Source organism: Sarcophilus harrisii, chromosome 4 (assembly GCF_902635505.1).
Source record: "Sarcophilus harrisii chromosome 4, mSarHar1.11, whole genome shotgun sequence".
Taxonomy (NCBI): Eukaryota; Metazoa; Chordata; class Mammalia; order Dasyuromorphia; family Dasyuridae; genus Sarcophilus; species Sarcophilus harrisii.
In genome coordinates, this window is record NC_045429.1 from 412,887,048 (window position 1) to 412,914,248 (window position 27,201).

The window sequence follows — 27,201 nt, forward strand, 5'->3', positions numbered from 1 at the left end:
CCAATACTCATATAGTAGATGTTTTTATACCAAACTGTAGGACTTTATATGTTCTTCTTTTAAAATTTTATCTTTTTATATATTTGTTTCATTCTTTCAGCTTGTCAGCATCTTTGTGGATTCCAATTCTGTTATTCAGTACATTATCTTTTCCTTCCAGCTTCATGATATCTATCTATGCCTTCATTCAAGTCACTGATAGCAATGAACAGAACAGGGCTAAAGAAAGCCTTCCTATATCACACTAGAGCCCACTCTCTAGATGGATGCTCCCCTTCCCCCCCACCCCCTGTCTCATTAATCTCTACTATTTGAGTCTGGGAATTCCACCAATTCCAAATCTACCTAGCTGAACTCAATCCAGCACATAGAAAAAAATCCTACAGACAGAGTTGCAGAACCAGTGTTGGGAATATAAGGAAAACCATGGAGAGTGGGGTAGCTCTCTTCCCTGGGTCTTTGTCCACATGGTCCCCTGTGTTCCTCAATTAACCATCAAATTTCATCATCGAATCATCAAAATCATCAACTCAGTCATCAGAGCATCTGAAGTGCTTTCTCTGGGTCAGGCAATATCCTAAGTGCTGGGATATAAAGGCAAAAGTAAAACAAAATTCAAAGAACTTGATTACATTTAACATTTGGAATTGAAAGTATAAGTTGAGCCAGGCTTGGTAGGGAGAAGGATCATATTTAAAATTTATTACCTTATTACATACATATTTTGGAATTCTTAGCTGTCTTCAAGATGTAACTCAGATGCTTTCTAGATGAGACTTTTTCTGATGGACCTCCCTCCTTCCCTAATGCCCCAGTTATTGTCCCTCTTTCTCTACTGAAATTACTTTGTATTATTTTGATTAGTTGTTCAGTTTTGTCTGATTCTTCTTGACCCTATTTGGAGTTTTCTCGGTAAAGACATTGGAGTGCTTTGCCCTTTCCTTCTCCAGCTCATTTTACAAATGAAGAAATTGAGCCAAATAGACTTAAGTAACTTGCCCAGGGTCACACAGTCAGTGAGTGTCTTGAGTTCAGATTTGAACTCTGATCTTCCTGACTCCAGTCCCAACACTCTCCCCATTGTGCCACCTAGTTGCCCATTTTGATTAAACACTTTACTTGTCTGGGTATATGTTATATTTTTTCAATAGGTTGTAAGTTCCTTGAGGAAATACAATTTTGATTTTTTTTTATCATTATATCTCATGCTCAGTGCCTAGCATATAGTAGATACTTAATAATGCTGGATAGAATTACATTTTCAAAAGAAAACCAATAAGCTTGTTTATTCCTGGGGAAAAAACTAGAATAAATTATCAAGGAGATAGTTCTTGAGCTTTTCTGCCATTTTCTTATATTATGATTCTTTTCCCCTTTTATTCTATCCCCAAAATATCTTTAGGAGCCTCTTTTATTGTTCTTTGTATTCATTCCTAGTCTGTGGGCTTTAGCTGTTCAAATATTCTTGGAGATTCATGTTACATGCTGCCATCTTCTGTGTATATGTATATACACACATACACACACACACACATACACACACACACTTGGAGATCATCTAACTTAAACCTCTCATTTCATTGATGAGAAAGATGTCCCAGAGATGTTAAATAGAGGTCACATAAATAGAGGTAATGAGGAAGATATTAGATCTTCTAACTCCTACTCCAGGACCATTTGCTCTTCACCGCAATTTCTTGATTACAATGACAGCCACAACAACAATTACTCTCTCTTTGCTATGCTAGGTGGCTCAGTGCATAGAACAATGAGCCTGAGATCAGAAAGATCTGAGTTCAAATCTAGCCTCAGACACTTAGGAGCTGTATGTCTTTGAAAGTCACTTAAACTGCCTTAATTACTTTATCTATAAAATGTGAATAATAATAGCACCTACTTCAAGAGTTGTTTGAGGATCAACTGAGATAATTGTAAAACACTTAGCACAGAGTGGGTGCAATAAAAATGTTAGCTATTATTATCAAAAGCATGAAATTATCAGATTTCTATTAGATGATATATATGAAATGCTTTCAAAACTGTGCATATGTAAAGTACTGCTAGTTTTATATGGTTCAAACATTTTTTAAGAATGAGTTACCTTTGGGTCAATAAACAAATATCCCTCAGACCCATCTGATCTTAACCTACATTTTTATTTGACTCTTTCCTGTGTTGGGTCAGGGAATATTTTTTGCCAATGATCTAAAAAATGGTATCTTAAAGGGAGACTATAAACAGCTTTGAGATTTCCTTGACAAAGCAGAAGAACTCATATTTTCTGTGGCAGGTGCTTAGTGAAGTTATTGTCAGACACATCCTCAATAACATTTTTGGGAACTTTTGGGGGGATCGTTGTATGATTAAGAGCACTGAAACTCATCTGCCTAAATTCAAACCTGTTTTCAGACATTTACTAGTTGCATGACCTTAGGCAAATCACTAACTGTATTTCCTTAACTTTTCTCCTCTGAAAAATGAGCTGGAGAAGGAAATGGGAAATCACTCCAGTACCTTAGCCAAGAAAACCTCAAATGAGGTCATAAAGTGTCAGACATGACTGAACAGCCACAAAATATGCTTTATAGTACAGTGCATTTCCATTTGTGGTAGAAAATGCTCCAGGGGGGAAAACCAATAAGATACTGATAATATTACAATCAATTGTCATTTATATGGGAGTTGATGATTTTACAAAGTATATTATTTTATTTATCTAAATCCTCACAACAAACCCTTGAGGTAGGCAGTATGTTATTATTTACATTTTACAGAAAAGGAAACTGAGGCTCTTGAAGGGAGAAAATCAGAGCCACAACTCAAACTCAGGGCTTCTGTTATCCCAGAGGTTCCTCCCATATCAAGAATTCATCATTTTTTCTTAAATCTAGGACACATTATCATAAGTAAAATTACTTTGGTTATCCATTTTAACAAATGCTATTTCTCTCTACCTCCTACTGCAGTTCTAATATAAGCAAACAAGCATTTCCCTGCAGCAAATATCTTCAGCTCTCCCACAGATATTGACTCCTATGGAAACCAAAGAGATGATTTACACACACACACACATACACAATGCTCATACATAATTCCTCCTAGAGTCTCCACCTAATTTTTATTACCACTTTTTTATTGCTTTTGAATTCTGATCATGTACACTGGTGTCTATTTCATGGTTGGCACAATGATATAAATGAAACTTGTAATACCTGACATCTACCTCCTGGGAACATCATGAAGATTAATGGGATGCCATCTAGTAGCTGATTTGTATTCATCAACTTAAACCAGAGCATGTATTAAGTACTTATCAGGATTTGGCATTCTTTGAGGTGCTAAATTTTACAGTGCCTTGCAGTGTAGGCCACATGAACCTTTGGAAATTAAGAAATCTGGGGAGTTGCTTGACCTGCTCCTCCCTTCTTGTTTCCACTTAGTAAATTATTTGAGATGTGAAATAATATGTACACTGTCCATATTTAAACAAAAATGGCTTAACTGTAAGCTTTATTTGGATCTTTAGTTCCTAGATTATAATGATAATTTACATTAACTTAACATTTTAGGATTTACAAAAACACTTTCTTCAGAACAATCCTGAAGTAGATAATGCAAACATAATTGTCCCCATTTTATAGTTGAGGAATATAAAACTTAAAGAGGAATTGAAACTTGGCCAGCTATTCAGTATTAGAATTTGGGTTCACACTTGGATTTTTTGAGTCTAAGACAAGTTTTCTTTATATTGCACCATCCTTCTTATGTAAGTCTTTATATCCTTAACCATAAGTTCAGAATAAAATATTTTTTTAAAAAGTCATAAAGGGAGTTGCACTTGGGGTGTCTCAGTTCTTCCCAATCATCATTACCAGTGATTACTGAGTTTATTATTGTTTTAAAAAAGGAGAAAATAGGGTCATTAAGTCTTAAAATCTCTAAAGTTTATTAGAGAAGAAACCTGAGCAACTTCAGGTAAATCTCATAAGCTTCTTGAATCTCATATTAATCATCTATAAAATGAAGGTATTGAACAAGATGGCTTCCATCTCTAGATTTGTGATCTTTAGATTTTATTTAAAAGTGTTGTGGGTACAACAGATAGTGCTGATAAAGAGATGGCAGCCGGAGCAGAGGTTACATTTTTCTTAACTATACTCTCAGGAAGACTTTCTAGCTACTGTACTATGCTGCTTCTCAATACTGTTTCCATTTGAAAATGTAAAAGTTCGGAGCATTAATGATAATAAATAAGGATCAACATTGTAGCTAGTGACTAGAACCTTTACAATTGAGGGCCAGCTTTAACCATGTCCAAACCTAAATTCACTGCTTTGGTGTTGTCAAATTAAAAAAAGGAGAAAACTACAATCAGACCTTTTTTGTTAGAACCCAATCAAGTAACATTGGATTAGCCTCTACTTGGTTTCCAGGTCAATACAGTAACTAAAGTCTGACCATTCTGAATGTTGTCACCAGGGCCTAATCCCAGATAAACATATGTGATGTCTTGACTACCTCTCTTTCTATTTGATTTTGTCATCTCATTAGCACAGAGTCTGGCACATAATAAGTTCTCAATAAATGTTTATTGATTTGTTTTTTATGAAGTACTAATTTGACCATAGGATACAGAGATGACCTGAAAAGCATTCGTTTACAGCTAGTAGTAGTAAATACACACTTTCATAGCTTACCTTTCTATTGCTTATTATGATGCTTCTCACAAGTCTGTGAGGCAGCCAACAGTTTGAAGCATAGAGAGAAAATAAGAGGGAGTCACTAAGCTCTAAAGAGCTAGCAGAGACTTCAGACATTACCAGAGACATTTAGGCATCTGTGCAGCTATTCTTACAAGTGACTAATTCTTAGCTACTGGTAAAGGAATATTTTTGAATGTTTCTTCCTTCCCTCCTTCCCTCCCTCCCTCCTTCCTTCTTCCTTCCCTCCCTCCTTCCTTTCTTCCTTCCTTCCTTCCTTCCTTCCTTCCTTCCTTCCTTCCTTCCTTCCTTCCTTCCTTCTTCCTCTTCTCCCTCCCTTCCTTCTTCTCTCTTTCCCTCCCTCCCTCCCTTCTCTCAACACAATCCATTGGAAAAGATACTTAATAAAACAGGATGTATTTCTGCTATTTTATTGAATTCTGCATATGAAATAACTTAACATTTCAAAATTTCAATGAAAACCAAAAGAAACTTGATCAGATTTTGAAAACCACACAATCAAAACTCACTTATATTTACTATTAATTAACAAAAAAGGCAAGTCATCATGGAATTGAAATTAATGAGCAGAAAGTAAGATCTCATTTTTACTTTACATCATATGAGACATAAGTATAATTAAATTTTTAAAATGGAAATCATAAACTTGGCAATGATATATCTGGTATATATTTGGTATTATACCTTAATTTAGAATATATTGATTATGGTTATTACTCAAAAACTGAATGTTATTCATTCTAAAAAATAGTATTTATGTAGCTGACCTATGTTGGCCAATGAAATAAAATAAAATGAAATCGAGTTGAAAATTTGAAATTTCAGCTAATATGCATGTTCCATTAAAATATTCACAGTAACGTTACATTACTAGCCATTAAAAGTACAGCATATATCATAGATCGTTGATTCACAAAGGGAAAGCAATGCTGATGCAAATCAATTATTCTAGAGAATTATAATAATATACAAGCAAAACATCTTCAATTATATTGAACAACATCATTTAACAATTCAATGGGCTACATTTTTAATATGAGTGATCGTAAAACCTCATCATTAACCAAAAAAAAAAAAAAGGGTTGTGTTAATAAGGTTGAAATAACACCTTTGGCTCTGCATTTTATATGAACAGTTAGAAGAAATGTGGAGTGTTCCATGAATATGTTCACATGAATAAAGGATAGTGATACACATTAAATCTCATTTAATTGGCAAAGAAAAACACCCAGGTCAGGTAACTTCTCCTACCAAAGCAGGTTGACACTCTACCTGAAATTTATAGTTTTAGATAATTGTTTAGAACACTAAGAAATTAAATAAGTGGTCTAAGGTAAAACCAGTAAAATTAAATAATTTGATATTTTAGTACATATTACTGATTTGATTAGCAATAAAGTTTAATGAGTTAATCTGAGTTATATTTTTAAAGATTAAATTGATTTTTAAAACTTCTAATGTGAGGAAAGGGGATAAATTTGGGGGGAAATTTTCTATGATTTGCTCTATGTGCAACAAAGGTTTAACCAGATTTTCAATATGATGCAGTATAACTAGTTATTATTACATAGAAAACAATATGAGAAAGTTATTTTTTTTCTCTGCACAGCTTGAAAAATATATGTGATGGAAAATATTAGATTGAAAAGTCATCTAGGCATAATAATGTCTGAATGGAATTGATGGCAAAACTGATCTTTTTCACTGTGCAGAAATCAGTTATTAAGATGGATTTTTAAAAATAGATATAAAACATCAAATTCATTTACCATAATAAGGATATATAGACACAAAGATTTTTTTTCCATTGTGGTTCAACTTAATACTGTAATTTAGCAGAAAAAAAAATCTTCTCAAAATTAAGAAAAATAGCATCAATAAAATCCTGTGTCTAAAAAAAGAAAGAAAGAAAGAAAGAAAGAAACTTCAAAGGTGGTTGCTTTTTGAATGTCTGACAAAAATTCTATCAAAGTTCAAGAAGAGTAACAGTGGTCATCTCAAAAGAAAAAAGTTCTAGTATGGAAGCAATATATTTGTTATTCTAATCTATGTAAATTACATGCATATGCCCTCCTCTATGCTGCATTTATTGGCATAGGCCTTTAAAAAGGAACTGTTGGCTAATTTCTCTTTTATTCAGTTGAAAGCATTTTACATAGACATATTTGTTGTACAAACTTAATTTGCTTTCCTTTATATCAGTTTCTGTCAAAGACAATATTTTGTGTGGCAATTCTAATATATAAACTACACAATACGGTTAAAATTCACAAGGCAATACTCTGAACTAGATTATGGTTACACAAAGATAACATTAGTCTGAAATTCAGCATTACAAGATTTTATGTCTATTTAGAAAACTACAATGACAATTAGCTTTAAATAAATTCACAAAACTCCCCCTAATTCAGCATTAGAAACAAGACTGTGAAAACATTAATATGAGTTAAGCTTCAATATGAGAAGCACCACAAATTTTGGCTAGAACAGTAGGAATACAATGTACTAGGATCAAAATCTGGCATAATTCACTAACTCTATTATGAATGAACAAAGTTCAGTAACATTAGTACACAAGGAGCACAAAGCCATACCTGAAAAGGAAAAAAAAAATTATTCATGAACTCAAACTTGCCAGACTAAATGATCTTTTTTAAGTGAATCACTCTGTTAAAAACACATTTCCAGTTGTGATAGAGGTTTAAAGTCAGTGACTGAAATTTGCCTCCTTTTTTATTGAATGGTGGGGATAGAATGAAATTACATAAACTCCTGATAAATATCACAATCCAAGATCTTTCTTGAATTATTCAAACTAATTGATCATTTATTTAAATTACTTCAATGATGTTATCAATAACATCATTCAATAATTCTAAATTATTTCTACAGTACAAGGCTAGCTTTCAGAAAAGGTTGTTGGCAATTAACAGTGTAGCTAATTAATTACATAATTGTGCAAAGTCAACATATACATTTATGTCCCTTCTTCTTACCACTGGTTACTCTAAATAAATTGGTATCAGTCTTGACCACAATTTGGTCCACGATATACCTATATTTCATGAGCATGGTCATAAATCAGGTCTCCTTTGATAGAGTCAAAAGACTTTATAAAATGCGCATGATTACTTAAAAATTCATGATATCCGTTACTAGGACCAAAAGAATGTTCATTATTTATATATGGCAAAAATGTGCCTGATCAACTAATTCTATTTTAAAAATATATTTACTTTAGGTCTGGTAAAGTCTTAAGAGTATATGACTGGTCAAAGAGTAGGCTTAAGGTAGTGTATAAATAAATATTTTATATGCATATTTAAATCAATATTCAATGATAAAGTTATAAAAATGTATAAATTATATATTTGATATTTGATACAGATATTTGTGCTTATTTTAGTAAGGTGACATAAGAATGTCCAAAATTCAACTAAGTCTTATTTCATTTTTCTTTAAACACTAGAACCACTAAGTATCATGGTTGCCAAATTTTTTTGAAATAAGAATATGAATATTAAAATTTCTAATGTGTTTTAATTCTAAAACTTAAAAAAGTTGTCAGTCAAGTTATAGATGATATAAAGCATTTATGAAACCCTTGTAGTGAGAGAGATAATATAATGAAAATGGAGATAATGATAATTCTCTGAATAGACCTGTGTGTAAATTGAATCAAGATAGCGTAAGGTAAATCTTACATAAAGGAAAGAATCCATAACAATTCCCTGGTTTGTCTTCTTGAATATAATATTTTGGCTTGCCTAAAGCATAATTCATTTATATTTTCACTAGCAAATCTTTTGTGTTTCACATAGGGATTTTAAAGTACCTTAACATGTAACTGAACTAAACCAAATAAGAAATCCCATCTTCATTTTCTTGATATTAAGTGAAATATTTTTTTTAGGTCATGAAAATTGCTAAGGGAGTATTGACTTAGTGGAGGGAATTTCCTCACTGGAGAGTTCTCTATTTTCATGAAATCAGTGGTCCAACTACTTCCCACTTCCCTTTTCTGCTATGTAGGTCAGTCATAGAAGATTAAAAAAAGTTAAGAAGAATTTCTATCCTTTCTACAAATTTGAAATTCTACATCCCAATACTTTATGTTTTTTTTCAATTTTTCTTTAATTTGAATCTTAAGATTTCAAAAATACATAAGAAATTATTGACAAAATTGTTTTTCAGGGCATTGCAAACTTCTGGAATTATTAGAGTGAATCCTAAAGCTGCTAGGGACACCCAAGAACAATGATTTAGATCTATTGTTTTATAGAGGAAGAAATGGAAATCGATTGAGGCTATGTGACTTGCCTGAAGTCACACAGGTTAGGCCACTATGTGATATGTTTGCTGTAAGAGCTTACTAAGCTGGTATTAATTATTTGTTCCTTTTTGTTGACCTTCGGAAGCTCATCTTAGAGATCTACAGATACCTCCCTATTTTCCAAATGAGAGGCAACCATGGCACAATGAGATGGAGATCATATAGGATTTGGAAACTGCATCTCGGCTCCCCCCACTCCAGGGTTCTGTGATAAGGGAGGAGATAGTGCTTTTTATCTACAGGTGTTGAATTGAGCTTGAGGTCAAGGGACTGAGAACAAGGAGTTCTATGACTACATTGGCTCAATAATATGTATTTAGCCTAGTTGTCTCACAGGTTATTCTGAGAAAAGTGTTTCGAATTCATTTAAGTGCTGCAGAAATGCTATCTCATCATCATCATTATTATTTGATGCAGAAAGAACTACAAGCATACAGGTGTTACACATTTAGACCCCAATAATATGTTCAGAATTCTAACCTATCAGATGCCTTCATATGAAAGCACTACACTCCAAAAATTCATCCATTTGATTTTGTTATCCATTAGGGCTCACCTAAATGTCTTTCAAAATTGAGTTAACAATCAATATAAGTGAAAAATGTCCTCATTTGTCTCATTGTAGGAATAATCCTTTATCTAACTTTATTTAAATCCTACCCTATCTATTTATCCAAGAAATGCCTTAAACAAAGGAATTCCCAAGGCTCTTTGCTTTCTCTTTTAAAATAATCCTGACCATCTTTTCATCTTCTGCACTTCTTATTCACTGAAAGGATATGGAACCATCTTTCTTCTCATAGCCCCTTTGTTTCCCAAGTCCCTTCTCATTCTCTTTCTTTGGGCTGCTCCTTCTCATGCCAATTATATTGATTTTATCATCAGATATGTTGGCAAATACTTGTTCTATTACATATTAATACATTAAATGAATTAAATGTTTATAAGGAAGTTCAGCGAATTGTTTGATTTACATAGTAAACCTTCTGTTTCCAAAGAAAAATTAAGGATAATTTAGATAAGGCTTGAATTTCTTCAGAAACATGATACTGTTTTTCAGACAAGAATATTATAAGGTTACTCTGACAATGCTTTATCTATATTTGAGGTAATTTTTGGACCTCTACTTATGGATCTTCATCCATATTGATGTCTATATGTATATTTACCTACATAGATGTCTACATAGAGGTCTTCATAGACCTACATGTAGACACGGCTACAAATACAGATAGATGTAGATGAACTGATATATTGCTATAGATATCTACATAGACAAGGAAATGGAGATAGATATAGATGGAGATGGAGATCTAGATATAGGTATCTTTACCTGTCTGTCAGTTTGAGGACAAGTCTATATCATGGTATAAATGGTTTGTTCATTTCCTTACCAGTTAATGTGGAGAGTTACATAATTGATTACTTTGTGATGGCCAGTAAGAATCCCAGCTTGTACTTACTTAATACTTCAAAGTTTACAGAACACTAATGCAACAACCCAGTAAGTCAGTAATGAAAATGTCAGAAGCCCCATTTTACTCATGAAGAAACTGACGTTTGCTATTTCATAAGTGAAGTATCCAAGATCACACAGATGAAATAAATAACAGGGACAGGATTTTAATCTGGGCTAGTTGACTCTGTACCAGGTATTCTTTTCATTATTCCCATGTTACCATCCGAAGATAGCTGGGACCAACTGGCTGTGCCTCTGTCTAAGTCATGAATTATAATGGCCAACAATCATATAATGAAGGGGAGAAAAAAAGTGAAATTCACTTAAATATTAAATGCCTCAAAGAGTATAGCCCTCTACACTAAAATTGCCAGAAATTATCAGTCTTTTTAAAAACTTTCTCATGCTCATCTAGGCTCAAACTATTGCCCTGAAAGAGATGATCAGCTATTTCAGTGGGTTTTCCCACATGTAAGGACATGAAGAGACTGCACAAAATCACATGCTTGGGTCATCTCCATTTTACACTTGATTTTTCCTGTTAGTGGGCTTATGGTTGCTTTAAATCATCTATTTCAGTTTCAACTGCACCATCTAAGATAGCTTCTATAAGTCAAGTGATTTTTATTTCAGATTCTGTAAAACTAACAGGACTTTAACAAATTTAGCAACTGTTTTAACAGTTAAATTTTGCAATTATAGTTCTTTCTAAAGGAAATCAAAAGGAACTATAAATGAAGCCTCGATTTTTCAAGCCAAAATAAACATTTTCTAGTTCTGTACATTTTAAAAAGTGAGTTTATGTGCCATTTAGATAACAAAAAATGAATATATTTATATGGGTACCTAGATATGTTTGAAAAAAAATTATGGGCAAGAGGAAATAGATTTCTTTATATTACATAGACATAGACTTTCTATAAGGCCTATAAAATAATGTACAAATGGCTACTATTTTGCTGAAATGTCACAGTGAACATGTAAGGATGGTCCAGAAGTGAACTGCCACAAAAAGAGAAACGACTTTACAATTACCTGTCATCCTTATTCAAACAAAGCTTTGCCTCCTCTTTGCAAAAAAAAAAAAATCATTTCTTAAAAAACTGTAAGAACAGAAAGTAAGAATGTTAAAAATTAAATTTTCCCAGGTATACTTTTAAAGTACTCTTAAAGAGAGGTGAAATACTGCATTTACTTCTGTCTCAAAAGTTCCATTTCCAACATCCTATGGAAAATAACAGTTGAGCAACTGATATTAAGTATTTAATTATTTTAAATTATAACTAAATATTATTCTTTTTAGTCAAGATGAAAAGCATAGTAAATACTATACATGCTTTCATAAGGTTTAGCACAATTAATATCTAAACTGGAGTCCAAAATTAAGACAAGATTAATTTGTGAATTTATTGTTTTAAATAAAAAAACTGAATATACAGAGTTTGCTTCATAAAGCAAGGCACATTTCTTTTAGGCAGGTCTGTCCTTAATGCCCTTATTCTGAGCACAGTATAGACTTTACTATTTCTTTATGGAAATTGGATTACTAAAAATAAGAGAACCTTTGGTTAATACATACTTTTATAAATAAAATTGTACATAGAAAATAGAACATAACATTAATATCTTAGCACTGAAGACAATACTTAGGTTTATTATGAAAGAAAATAGTAACAGTTGTTCTTTTTAAACCAAACATTTAGGCTTTCTTTATTAGCAGCACTTTTTTTTTTCAGTTTCTGAATGCTTATATTTCACCAAGTATTCAAAAGTTTGAAATGATGTAAAAAATAATATTTTTTCTTTCTTGTCTTTCATCAGTCTCTTATATTGCACATGATTTGAAGATAATCCTCCAGGTTCAGGGCTGTTCCCTCTACATAATGCACTTATTAGGAAACTCAGGTAAATTATAAAATTGTTTTATGCCAATAAAAACAAAAACGTGTGCAAGCAGGCAGATATCCATCCATCACAGTCATTGCATTCTTGATTTATGTGATGAAAAAAAAATGAATATCTTACTGTTCACAGTACAGTTCTACAGCTCTTATGTGAGGCTTCTTCAGATATCTGTTGGACAGAGTAAATAAACAACAGTATTACTGTAGATTTCTGTTTTTTTAAAAAAAAAACATGCTTAAAAACAAAGTAGAAAATAATTCTTTTTTAGAACTTTCCAATTTTTCTTTCCCTAAAAAGAAAAATTGTTAGAATATCTTAATTTTATAAACACAATATGCAACATATATGTTTAATATATGTGTGTATATGAGCAAGTCACTTAACCACTATTTTTCTCTTCCTCTCTCCCAACATCCTTCTCCTTCTCTCCTTTTCCTCCCTTCCTCCCTCCCTCCCTTTCTTCCTTCCTTCCTTCCTTTTTTCCTCCCTTCCTCCCTCCCTCCCTCCCTTCCTTCCTTCCTTCTTTCCTTTCCCCCTTCCTTCCTTCCTTCTTCCCCTTCCTTACTTTCTCACTTATTCATTCTCCCTCCCCTTTTCATATTTTTCTTCTTTTCTTTCCTTCTTCCTTTTCTCCCTCCCTTCTTTCCTTCCTCCCTTCCTTTCCCCTTCCTTCCTTCTTCCCCTTCCTTAATTTCTCACTTCTTCATTCCCCCTCTCCTTTCCACCTTCATTTCTTTCTTCAATTTTCCTCCCTTTTTCTTTTCTTATCTCTTACCTTTCTCCTTCCCTCCCTCCTCTTCATTTCTTCTTTCTCCCCTCCCTTTTTCCTTTTTTTCCTTTCCTCCATTCATGTCCTCCTTTTCTCTCCATTTGCTTCCCTTCCTCCCCTTTTTCCCTCCCTTCCTCGGCACATCCCACTGAGATAATACAAAATCAATGCTGACTTTGAAGTCAAGAGAAATTCCATGCTCATATTAGTTTCATGGGGAGCAAGCAAGGGAAACATTTCGCAAAACAAATACTGTGGAAATACTCAGTCTAGATGTTAATAGATGTTAAAGGATACTATATCTAGATTTGTGTTTATTATTACAAGGAAATTTAAATAATTCCAACCTTTAAAATAAGAAAATGTCTCAGTGTGAATAATACTCCTCAAAGCCTCTTACAAAAAATGGAAACAAATGATAATATTATAATTCATATTGCAAAAATGAAGACTGTTGTGTGTAATTATCATTAACTATTTGATGAAAAGAATGTAGAAAGGATAGAGCAGAGAAACAAACTTAAAATATTAGGAACCTCAGAAAACTGAAAATCAACTAGATAAAGTGAATTACCTATTATTGGTAATGGAAATAAATGGGAAATGAATTAGTTTATAACAATTTAATTTATAAATATCTTCCAGAAATTTAACTATTGTATGAATTATGTATTCTTTCTATATAGTTACCAATTTAAAAAGCCAAGGATATGCTGCATGTATCAATATATTGTCAATCATTAGAATGGTATCAACCATTAGAATAATGTCAACCATTAGAAACCATTGGTAACTGGACAATTCAGGGACTACAAATACAAAAGCAAAAGAAGACCTGCCTTCCAGGTATTTACTGGGGAGAAGTAAAAGGAAGATAAAAAGGAAATAAATATATACAAAATATATGCAATTTAAAAACAAAGTGAGAGAAGGAAACACTAACAATTGTGGGGATCAGGAAAGATCTCCTGAAGGAGACAGACCTGAAGTGTTCTTGGAAGAAAGCTAGGGATTCTATCAGGTAGAGAAAGGGTGGAAGAACATTCCAGTAGGAGGGACAGTGGAAGACAGAATAATATCCTGTAGCTAGGCTGACTAGATCCATTTCAAATGTATGTTATCTAATCCTAATTGGCTCTAACCACAGTCAGGACATTCTTTTAATCCTTCCTAATCACTTTTCTGTCCCACTTCTAACAGGAGCTGTATCTCTTTGAATATATAACACAATCTTCTCAAATCCTCATGACTGAAGACCTCTGACTCATACTTTACTTAGAAAAGAGATTATTTGTCATGAGATACCACTTCACCTATTTTCTTCATTCTCAAAGCATGTTAAAATCATCCCTCATTCTCTACACCTTCACCTCAATTTCTGATGAAAACTGTCCAAGGCTAACCCTTCTTCAATCCTTAATATTACCTCCTGCCACATTATCTAAGAGATTATCCTCTCAAACATTCTCTTCTCCCTATTCTTTATCCTTCCCTTACTGATTCTTTTCTTCCCTAAAAACACACCCAAGCATACCCCATTTAAAAAAAAAAAAACCTTACTAGACCTATCATCCCCTCAAAGTATCATATGATGTTGTTCCTCCTTTTCTTAGCCAAAATCTTTGAGAAAGACATCTACATTTTATTGTGTTCACTTTCTCTCATCTGTTTTCTGACCTCATCACTCAACTGAAATTGCCTTCTCCATCATTTCATGCCTGAATTATTGCTTTGGTCTTTCTTCCTCAAGTCTTTCCAAATTCAAATTCATCTTCCACATGGTTGCCAATGATATTCTTAATGTGCAAATCTGAGTATGTCAGTACTTCTGTACTCAATAGCTTCTGTTGGTTTCTTACAACCTCTGGGATCAGTTATAAACTTGATTGTTTGGCAAATAGACCCCTTCACAATCTAGCCACAACCTATTATTTTAGCCTTAGCCTCTCTATGGAATTATGGTCCATTCGGACTGTTTGCTATTTCTCAGATGCATTATTTCATCTTCTGCATTCTTGGGGATGATAAAAAAAAATGTATCCTATGTATCCTTAAGATCCATAGGATACATATGTCTTCTATGTATCTTTAAGAAAAGGATACTCCTTCTCAGAGAGAGGAGTAAAGGAGAGGATGAGTAAAGATGTAGAGAATTTCTAAGTCAAGAAAGGAGGGTAAGAGGTGAATTCTAGTGGATGACCTCTATCAGTTAAATGGAAGTCTAGACCATCTGCTGAGAGAGGGTGGTAAAGGTTGCACTGGGAAATTGAAGAGAAAAAGACTGGAGTAGTTGCTTGTTAGTGATCATAAACAGACTAATTTTCATTGTAAATAGTGGAAAATTTGGATTGCCTGATTGTTGTTTATGCCTAGAAAATTTAAGCTGGCAAAAAGCAGTGTCAGAGGGTTACTATTTCATAATTGCCCAAGGACCCTTTCGAATATCACCACTATAGCTCATTATTTAACTCCCTAATCATTTATCATGGCTCTTCCAACTCTGTAGAGCCAAAATCACATTACTTCTGTCATGCTTTTGTTATATAAAAAAGTATGCACCATTTTATATCCATTGGGAGAATGTGATTCTTTATTTTGAAACAATAATGAAATATCTAAAAACAAATGAGAAAATAAGTTATAGGGTTTGACCACATATGGAGGCTATGGTTAGAAATACTGCTATAATTCCACAGAAGCAAGAAAAGAAAAGGAAAAAAAGTTGAAATAGTAGTAAATGAACAAAGAAACTGCCAAAGATTGAAATTAGGGATTTTGAAGGAAGGGGGGAAAAGCCCAGTAAGTTTGGCACAAAATCACATTTATAAAGTGAAAGCATGGGTGACCTTTGCCTCTAGCTAGCTCTCTCTCTCTCTCTCTTAGCTACAGAAGAGATAAATAGCATGAGGCTCAGGAGGGTGAAAAAAGGCTGTTGCCCAGTGAACTTTGAAGAATTCAGTTACAGATTATCAAAGGTGTATATTATAGCCATTGTGGTTCTTCGGTCTTTTAATTCTGTTAATTAACATTTCACCTTGTGATAGGAAAAAAAAAGGTATCAAATTAGTTTATGCTTATTTCCTCTAATAAAATACCTATGAACATTTAATTTATGAACTATCTATAGATTTCAAATATATATGCTATCTTTGTCATTATCCTATCTAGAAAATGAATATCCAGTATGTATGTATGTGTATGTAAAATTTATCTATCTATCTACCTACCTACCTATTTATCTATCTACAAAGATATGGCTCAATTTCTCCTGAGTTCTAATACAACATTTACAACTGCCTGTTGGACATGTGCACCTAAATATTCTCATGATACCTTGAATTCAACATGTCAAAAAGACTCATTACCTCTTAGTCTATCCATCCTCTCAAATTCCCTCTTTCTGTTGATGCATCACCATAGCCTCACGCAAACAAAGTTTTATCTGCATGATTTAAGAATCATAAATTAAAAGCTATAAGGAACTTTATTGTCTTCTAATTCAATCTCCTAATCTTTGACCCCTCTTTATCTCTTATTTTCCATATCCAATCAGTTGCTAACTCATACTGATTCTACCTCCATATTTCCTCACATTCATTCCTTTCTTTCTATGTATACTGATAGTATCCTATTTCAGATGTTCATCATCCATTGTCATAGGCTTCTGACTGGTCTTTCTAAACTAGCTTTTGCTCCTTTCCAATTCATTCTTTACTCAGACATCAAAATAATCCTCAGTGCACTAACACAACCAGGTCACTTCTTTTCTCAAAAAGATTCAGTGGCTCTCTACAACCTATAAGATAAAACATAAACTTCTTAAGCTGGAATTTGAAGCCTTCTGCAACATGCTTTCCATCTGACTTTAAAATTTTATTTTATATTCTTCTCTTCCATCTCAACTGAATTAGTAGCTTTCTTTGATGTTCTGGGCTTATGCTTGTGAAGGCTATTTCCCATACATGGATTGTACTCCCATCTCATCTTCTTCTTTTGAAACCCTCTTCTTCCTTCAAAATCAAGCTCATGTGGCACCTACTTCATGGAACCTTCCATGATTGCTTTGACTGAAAAATTTCTACCTACTCAGATGTCCCTAAAGCACTTTCTTGGGATGGCCTTTTTTCTTTCTATTCCATATCCCCTTTTCCTCTTCCCATTATACTTTGTGGCAGACTTATGTTGTATGCATGACATTTTGCCATAGTCAAACTGTAAGCTACTTAAGGGCAGAAGTTTTATTCTTCATCATTTTACCTCCAGTGCTTAGCACTGTCTCAAAAACGAGAGATACTGAATAAATGTTTGTTGAATTGACTATTAAATTAGTGACTTGCTTTTCACTCTATCAACATCATAGTAAGGGATAAGGATGTCATTTGAAGAAGAGAGATGGTCCAGCAATATTCCAAGGAAGAACATTGATTTGCTCCCAGAGAAGCTCCCTTGAGCTATCATTATGGGTATAAAGAGGCAGATATAATAGAGAGATTTAGGGAGAAAGTAGACTGGGAATTTCCACCAGTAAATTAATTTACTGAGCTCTACTATATGTCTTTCATTTACCTTCATGGAGCAATTAAAACTCATGGAAGCCTCCAAGGTTCAAGAAAGCAACGGCTGCATTATTTGAAATTTCTGGGAGTCTTAATTAGATATGAATGTTTCTCTGTGTCTCTCCCAGAATGCTGATCCTGGAGAAAGTAGTTGGGTAAGCCTTATGTTGTGCTTGTGTTTTTGTTCCCCCTGAGTATTACATGTACTATAGCTATGTTTGATTCCTCTCCCCAATTGGGAATCAGCTTTTTTTAAATAGCTTAAACTATATGCATGTTTGATAAGGAAACTATTTCAGACCCATCAACCTTGCAGCATTCCCGAGAGTCCTACATACAAAACTAATAAGCTCTATTACTTGTGCTAACTGAAAAAAAAATGTTCCCTTTTAATACTATATGCTCGTTTGTTGGGATCCTTTCCTTAACTGACACACTGAGTCAAACTGAAGAAACTCAGTCTCACTGGAACTAGATAATTTGCTAAAATTTGGGTTCTTTCAGAAAAAAAGAAAAGTCACTGAAAGCAAGGCAATTTTTAATCTTCAATATTGCTCAATTTCTTTGTTTTGTTGTTCAGTCATGTCCAACTTCTCATGATCCCATTTTGGGATTTTCTTGACAAAGACACTGGAATGAGCTGCCATTTCCTTCTCCATCTCATTTTACAGATGAGGAAAATGAGGCAAACAGGATTAAGTGACTTGCCCAGGGTCACACAGCTAGTAACTAAGTGATGTAAGATCTGAATTCATGAAGAGGAGTCTTCTTGATTCCAAGTCCAGTGCTCTATTCATTGTACCATTTAACTTACCCAGCATTGTGCTGAGCATCATTTAAATTAATAATAAGCATCCTTAACTTCTAGAATTAGTAGTACAAGTAAGATCATTTGACTTTTTGAAGTTTAGCTAAATTTCTGCTATAAAAGATGAATAAAATGATGGGGTGATGCTTTGAGAACAATGCCCACTGAAAAAATGAACTGCTCTACATATTTTATTTATCTAACTGAAGTTTGCCTTACATAAACTTGACATGTTTTATCTGTTAATTTAACAAGATGTTTATTATAAAATATTTTATTTTAAAAAGCCAATTATTAGCGCTCTCTCTCTCTCTCTCTATATATATATATATCTATATATATATATATATCTAGAGTTGTTGCTTTGAAGTCATATCATATATGGCAGGAATACAAAATATCAGAGTAAATAAGACTTTCTGTTTGTAGTGCCATAATAAATAGTAATGATTCTATACTTAAAATTATAAATCAAACTCAGATTACTGGGTTAAGTAATAAAAATGAATGATGAAATCACAAACATCATGACTATATAAAACAAAATGAAAAGGATTCTTCCTGAGCAAAAACAAATATGCAACAAATTTGCTCAAGTCATTCTGGAAATCAATTTGAACCACTCCCTAAATGTAACTGAACTATGCATGTTCTATGGCCCAATTATTACTCTACTAAGCCTATTTCCTAGAAAGGTCAACTAAAGTGGCAATGAACACATATGTACAAAAATATTTATCACATATCTATATAGTAGTATCAAAATGGAAACCAAGAGTTTGACCATCACTTGGAGGAAGCTAAACAGATTGTAGCATTCAAATATCACTTATTACACTATAAGAAATAATAAAATGGAAATTTTGGAGGAAACTGGGAAGACCCCTATAATCTGATGCATGGAAGTGAGCAAAGCTAGAACAATTTACATAATGACAAATGTTAAAGAGAAAAACTACTTGAAAAGACTTTAGAGTTCTGATTAATGCAATCAGAGATCCACATGTCTGGAGGACTGAAGATGAATCACACTATAGCCATCCAACCCTGCCAGAGAGATGATGAACTCAAAAGTCAGAAGAAGATTTTTAGATATAGACAATGTGGGAACTTGTTTTGCTGTGTGTGTGTGTGTGTGTGTGTGTGTGTGTGTGTATGTATGTGTTTAAAAATGTTCAACAGGAAGGGACAGGAGGAGATAATAAAAGATAAAAGAAAATAAAGAAAAAACATGATAAAGAAATCATAAAAGCTTATAAAATACAAAATTAATTTAAAAAGAAGATAAACTCAAAATACAAACAAAGTTAAGAAAGGAAAAAAAAATTCTCTTTGATTATCAGTTTCTTTCCATGTCTAGGAAGGGAACATATTTTCAAAGCAGAAAAGAGAAAAACCTAAGCTATTCCCCACTTGAATTCAATCCTCGTAAGTCTACTGGAAGGCTACATAATTCATAAGTGAAAAAGGCTTCCTTCCTTATGTTGTTTATAATTGATGTAAGTAAAATGCTTTCTGGGTATGCAGAGACTACAGATGGCAACCAAGTAATTCTCTGTTTTCTGGGTATAAGTCTAGAAAGAGAAAAGAAATGAGTAAGGGTATGTAGGTTCTTTTCCATTTCAGACCTGAAAAACCTCCATTCCATGTTGTAAAGGAAATAAAAAAGTTAAATAGCTCTTATTATGTTGTATGGTAATAAAATAACTTCTGTATTATCTGTGTACTCCAATCCCTTAATTCATTGCAACTGCACTCGTGATATTCTAGCATTAAGATTTCCTTAAGCGTACTAATCATAATCCACTCCTTGTCTTTTCCGTTTCTATCCTCTATTCATTAGCATTGTCCACTTAAACTTTTGCACTTGAGCATCACATAAGTAGCAAATCTTTTCTATGGTTTCTTGGCTTAATGATTCTAAACCCTTTCCATTATCACCAAATTGCTGATAAAAAAGCAAAAACCCTACAACTTTAATTTTTTGGTGATTTTATCATTTATTTGGAAAACTACACTGATTAGAGAAAACATTTATGATGTATTAGGATATAGTTCATAAAATATAAATTTTATAATGTAAAGCCACTAAACTATAATAAGAGTTATAAGAGAATATACTGAAAAAAGCCTAGGCTTCAATGTCTCTGCAAATGATAAAAAGTAATGTTATAAAAAACTTGATAAAATCCTCCCTATATAGTTGATGTATACCTTGATACCTAGTTATATCAACTCAGGAAAAGGAAGAATTTAAAAGTGACATTAAAATACTGGAAACCATGATTTCGAATGTGAGGGACATCCAATATGGGCAGGGAAAAAAGATTCACATTGAGTTCATGTAATAGGTTGTTATTGTTTGTCCTTCATTCTCAAAAAGTTTATGACATTGGGAGTGATGTCACATCATGCAACTAAGTTGGATTAAAGTGAAAGTGGGCTGTGCAAAGACATCAGCCTCACTTTCTCATTCAGTTCCATCTGAGTCCACTGGCATGATATAGATCATGACTTAAATAACTCTATCACAACACAGAAATTCCAGAGGTTTGAATTTAGGTTTTACTGTGCTTAAGGACAAGATTAGGGGAAAATAGTCTCCAAACAAAACAAACAAACAAACAAACAAAAAAAAAAAAAAAAAAAAAAAAACAACTAACCCTGAACCTCAATAGAAGTTTCTGACAAAGCTTTTATAGAAAAAATTATCAGAGACAAAGAAATAATTTTTTGATGTATAGAAATCTTATTCCCTCTTAACAAACCTAGCCAAACAGACTTCATTATACATTTAAATTCCAGGGTTTAGATTTTATAGTAGTCAATTGAGAGAGAAGTTTACATGTTACATAGATAACCACAAAGTCAGATCTAGGATAATCCTATATGAATAAAGCAAGTTAAATTAATTTGGGAAGACCTAACTCCCCTTTGGCTTCTTATCTGAGGAGTGTTGGAGGTCGTAAGTAAAATTTGAATATCTCATGGGACAGGTTTCAGCCAGAAGTCCTGAACTCCAAGTAATAAAAAATAATAAAAGGAAATAATCTCTCATAACAGTTTAAAATTTCTTATAACACATCTAATGATTTTTTGGGTTCAAACCTATGACTTCATCAATGTAGGGAACTTCTGGTATGGAAATACTTTTGTTATAGGAAAAATATCTCCTATTTGAATTCATGTAGTAGGTAACTGTTGCAAAATACATTTACCACAATGTGAAAATTATATGGGTAAAAACCTAGGTTTTATTATTATGCTCAAGCATGGATTCAGGCCTTAGAGAATACCTGAATAATCACTGGTATTCTGACAGGGCCTTTTATAGGGAAAATTATGTCAGAATGGCAAACTTTTAAAAATATTCAATTTTGTACATATCTCTTAGGCTATAAGAGTTAAAGGAAAAGTAGATCCAAAATCCTAATGCTTCCTTTTATGTAGGTCAAAAAAGTTTAAAAAACTTAGTTAAACAATCTCCTACATAAACAAATATATTCAAACAGGGTCTATAGGTAGATTAAGTCAAATTACAGATTAAAATACATTATAAATAAGTTAATTGAAGAAGAAGGAAGATTTATAAGTCAGTCACTAAGGAGTCAGGGACATATAAGATTCTTCCTCTGGCTTCATCTCCAAGATGTTTAAGGCTTGGAATATTTTCACATCCCATGAGATAGGTTTGGCCAACTCAACTATCTCTTAACTAGGAACACTAGCACTGACTTTCTTCTTCCGATGATGATGAGGAGGAGGAGGAGGAGGAGGAAGAGGAGGAGGAAGAGGACGAGGAGGAGGTTTTGTTCAGGTGAGGCTACTAAATAAAAATAAAAAAGCTGCCATTACACTCTGTTATAACTCACCAATACAGCTCTGTTATAACTCAACAACTTGTCTATAGCACACAGTCTTAGAGAGTTGACTGGGTTTGGGGAACAACGAAAGACCAATCTGCTCATGGTAACAAAGCTAAATGAACTCAGACCTTTGGAACTCCATGGTTGGCCACCAAGCTACCTCAGCAGGCTGCCTTCTATCTGTATCATAAAAAATGAAACCGTGTCTCAGAAGAAAAGAAATGACTATTTAGAGATAAAACAGTCATTTCAAAATTAGCTGTTTTTGGACAATGAGAACACTGACATGTTAGAGCAAAAGTCGGAGCAAACATGAAAGGAATAAAAAATGAGAAATCATTGCATATTATTACTGCAATTCCAATATTATCTATTTAAACAAGTTCAACTAAAAATAGAAAGAGAAAAGAAATACATTGACTCTCATGATTTCCTAGAAAAATTCAACAGATTCAAAACAGTCACAACAACAACAAGGAAGCAAAAAGAACCTAGAAATTGCTTAAACTAGCCAATGTCCAATCTCTATGCAAAGCAGAAATGACAGCCAAAGGTAATTTGGTTTGCAAGGAAAGTAAACATTTGTTAGCTTAGTCAATTTATATTATTGCTTGTACAATACTATGGAGATAGTAGTTCTAGTCTAGAAAACAGAAGATAAAATATACCATCCTTTTCCAGCTACAGAGGACTATGGATGCTGAATATTGCATCCATAAAAAGTAAAAGGGGTCACCAAATTGGTTTAATTACTTTTCTTAATTACACAGGAAAGTTCATAATGAAATGACTGATAGAAAAATAAAAGGTAAAAGTCAAACTTTTTAAAAGATAATTTTTATAATTATGGAAGATTAGAGAGTATGGTTTCACAACTCAGCAAAAAAAAAGCAGCTAAGTAGAAAATGAGCCTGTAGAGAATCTTCCACGAATCAACTAAACTAGATTATTTTGAATTTATTTAGAAATGAAATTTGAAGGAAATAAGCAGATACAACGTGGAACAGATATGTTGGCATTTTTTTTTTTGTAGTGATCTATTCTAAAAAGCAATGGTAATAGAATTGCAAATTTGGTTCCTGATTCAATTCAGTAAGCATTTCTCAATCCCCTATTATTCACAAGGAACTATTAGGTATGAGGAATACAAAGATAAAAAAATGATTATTGGTTCCTAACCTCAAAAAGTTACACTTTATCAAATCTTTCCCAAACATATTGTTTGAGGAAATGATATGTAACTTAAAGGAAGATAAATTTGAGAAGAATGACTGGATTTGACCAAACATACAAAAGAAATCCATGCTTGTTAGAAGTGACATCATTTTAAAAAGAGCTCAGGAATTGATTCTCAAGAGGATTGCACAAGATAATCAAAGAGATCATATAAAAGATTTTTACAGCAACAACAACAAAATAGTAAGAAGAAAAAAGTTAACTACTGACCCATATACCTGCTATTTTTCATCTTTTAAAAATCTTTATAAAATGTTTATGAAAATGCATATATTGAAGATACTCATAGGGAAAAGATGACAAAGAGACATGATTTAGTGTAAAGAATACTGGATTTTGGGTCAAGGAATATATGTTAAGATTCTGGCTTTGCAGTTTCTATCTGTGAAAGAGTCTGGGCAAGTCATTTAACCACTATGAGTCTGTTTCCTCATCTGTAAAATGAAAAATTTAGTTGGGAAAAGCACTAAGGTTTTTTCCATCTCTAAAACTATGAAACTGACAGTTTTCTTGGATGCTTTTCTGCATCAGGCCAAATTTTTATAGGCACAGAATTGAGTGTCACAGAGAACTTAAGATCCTGTTGAAGTGATCAACTTCTAAAAAGTACTTGATTGGGTAGAGTAAATTAGAAGTTTGAAGGCTCTCATCAAACATCCCCCAAAAGTTTCTGATTTTGGAGGTTGCTTTGGTGATGATTTGCTCAGTTTTGACATTAGATAAATCAAATTTACATAAATTTATATGTTATTTGTCAGCATCATATAAGACATAGTGGGTACATTCTAAGCAAAATTCTACCTTAGTGGCAAGTTTCTGTAAATGATGCTATTTACAAATGAAATTATACTAATTTCACCAAGTTTCCCAACACTAAAAAGTGAAATTCACTGCAATATGAACCATTCATAATTGAAAAAAACAAAGGCCTTTTGCTTAGACAATGATATGTAGATGGATGGAGAGCCTGTGAATACGTCCAGCTGGAGCAGGTGCTTCAGATGGACAATGATTACGGCTCAACATTGAGTAATAGAAGCTCTGGTTGGATGACATTTGGGAAACTGTGCAGTGCTTTTCAAAGATCCCAAATTGCTTTTGTGACAACAAAAGCCCATGTTCTATGGTTGTAAAAAATGGAACACTGACCTCAGAACAACCCTAAAGCAATAGAAAGATTCAGGACCAGACAGACTGTAATATGTTACTAATGATGATTTTCCAAGCAAGAAGTGGAGTAAAAATATTCTTGAGGATATTGTTGATTATGAATAACTGAGAAAGGAAACAGCTGAGCCATGTAAGGAAAACAAGACAACACGTGGAGACTGATCCATTAGAGTTCCAATGTTCCACCATAGTCTCATGAATGTGGTCACTTTCTTCAATGAAGATCGCAATCCATCTATGCCTTCCTAATAAGTGTGATTCCTTCTCTCTCCTCCAGTACATCCTCCACAGGGACCCTTCCCTGTGTTATTTAGGTTATTTATCATTAAATTGTGGTACACTTATATATTCAAAATATTAAAAGAGTAAGAGTTGTATCTTTAACACATTACATAAAAATTCTACAGGGGATTAATGGGAAAACATAGATAACAATTATATATAATGAGAAGACACAAAAAGGTCGTCATCTCTTATCAATGAAGAGAGTAAAACACGGATCAAATCATAGATCCACTAAAGAAGACACATGAATGTCACCATTCAGGCAGGAGCTAACAGACAGCTAGATAGCACCATAAAAAATACTGGTCCAAGGGTCAGGAAGAGCAGAATTCAAATTTGACCTCAGATACTTGTTAGCTGTATGACTCTGGGCAAGTCACAATTTCTCTGACTCAATTATCTCAACTGTAAAATGGGGATAATAATAGCATCTACTTCCCAGCATTGCTGTGAACATCAGATGAGATACTATCTGTAAGGTTTTTTGCAAATCTTAAAGTGCAAATCTTAAATTCTATATGTTACTATTATCTCAATCAAGTCTTGAGTTTTAGAATTTATTATTAATAGGACTGAACCAAGAGGGAAATTGGCAGATTTAACAGGAATATAAATTGGCATTTTCAGAGGTTCTTTGCTGAACTACTTGGATCATTGAATAAATAAGTTTTTATTGAGTTTTAAGAGAGAAGAATAAGTCTGTTTCAGATTATTTCAATCCATCCTAAGTAAATAGCATTATTATGTCAAGATTGCTTCTTAAATACAAAAAAAAACCCTGAAGAGCAAAAAATGAATTCCCATGAAGTAAGCTTTCTCCTCTTGCTTCTTAATCAAAATGGAATAATAGGCTTTCATAGAAGGACATGAGGGGAACTCCAAATAGAGAAGAATGAAATTGCTTCATCCTCTCTCCTTGCTACCTCTCTTGATGATGATACCAACCTTTTTTAGATAAAGAGAAGGAAGATAGCAGGCTATCCTTGAAATAAGAGCTATTATTACAAAATGAATTCATTTTAGGTACTACAAAATATCATTTAGGCTCATCTAAATTCTATAATGCTAATATAAGGGTAAGCTAGGTGACACAGTAGATAGAGTGCCAGCCCTAAACTCAGGAAGATTCATCTTCTTGAGTTTAAATCTGGGCTCAAACACTTGCTAGCTTATGACTCTAGGGAAACCACTTAACCGTGTTTGCCTAGTCCAGTATCTTTGCCAAGAAAACCGGAAATGGGGTCACAAAATGGAACGCAACTGAAACAAGTGAACAACCACAACAAAATATTGTTAAGTTCAACACTGGTCTGGCTGCTGATTAAGGTTTTCTTCAGCAAAATAAAATCTTGATGATACCTTACTAATTCTTAGAAGGACTGCTAACTGAATCAGGAAATACCCACATATATCAAAACACAGATAGCTGAAGTACACTGAAGCAAGAAGCATTGCATCCTGCCCCCAAATCACGTGACAAAGTTATTTTTTAACCTTAGCAAAGCTGTTGTCTCCTGCCCTATTTATATAAAATAGTGATAAAATATCTTCAAAGAAAATGCAAACATCATGAAGTGAATACTTTAATTTCCAGAGCTATGTTTTTGCTAAACAATGGAACTTAGAAAAAAAAATCAAGTTAAAATAACCAAAATGTTTCTTTAAAAAAAAAAACACATTGTTCTTGAGATTTAGAGAAAGAAAAAATACTTTACTGTGGTAAACATAATTGGATACTTTGAAAAGTCAACAATTTCAATAAGGTAGTATTCCTTTAAATAATATTGCTGGTAATCCCTCTGTGTCGATAGATTATGGCTGAAAAAATGAACCCTTAGCAGTCAATTTTCTGGTGAGATATCAACTTTGTGAATTTAGCAGGCTTAGGCTTGATCTATACAGTCTATACCTAGGCCAACCATTGGTAATGCCCACCAAAACTTGTGCTTCATTGACATACTATTCAAGAACTCAGAGATACCTCTTTGCCCCAATGAGGCATCCAAGTAGGACTTTAGTGGAGTAGCACAGTGCTTACAATGCTCCTTTAATTTTTCTGTGTATAATTTTAAAATGTGGACAATCAACTGAAA

At 33.2% G+C, this 27,201-nt stretch overlaps 1 protein-coding gene across 2 annotated transcripts in view; it reads right to left on the reverse strand.

Annotated features, from left to right (window-relative positions):
• Window positions 1–27,201, reverse strand: part of KCNA3 (potassium voltage-gated channel subfamily A member 3) — a 106,772-nt gene that overhangs the window by 70,516 nt on the left and 9,055 nt on the right. Inside the window, exon 2 of one of the 2 annotated variants that reach the window (XM_031967257.1) lies at window positions 5,118–12,586. The exons of the other annotated variant lie outside the window; for it this stretch is intronic. The gene's annotated coding sequence lies outside the window, so the exon portion shown is untranslated. Of the gene's footprint in view, window positions 1–5,117; window positions 12,587–27,201 lie in introns of those variants that run through there. 2 annotated transcript variants of the gene reach the window in all.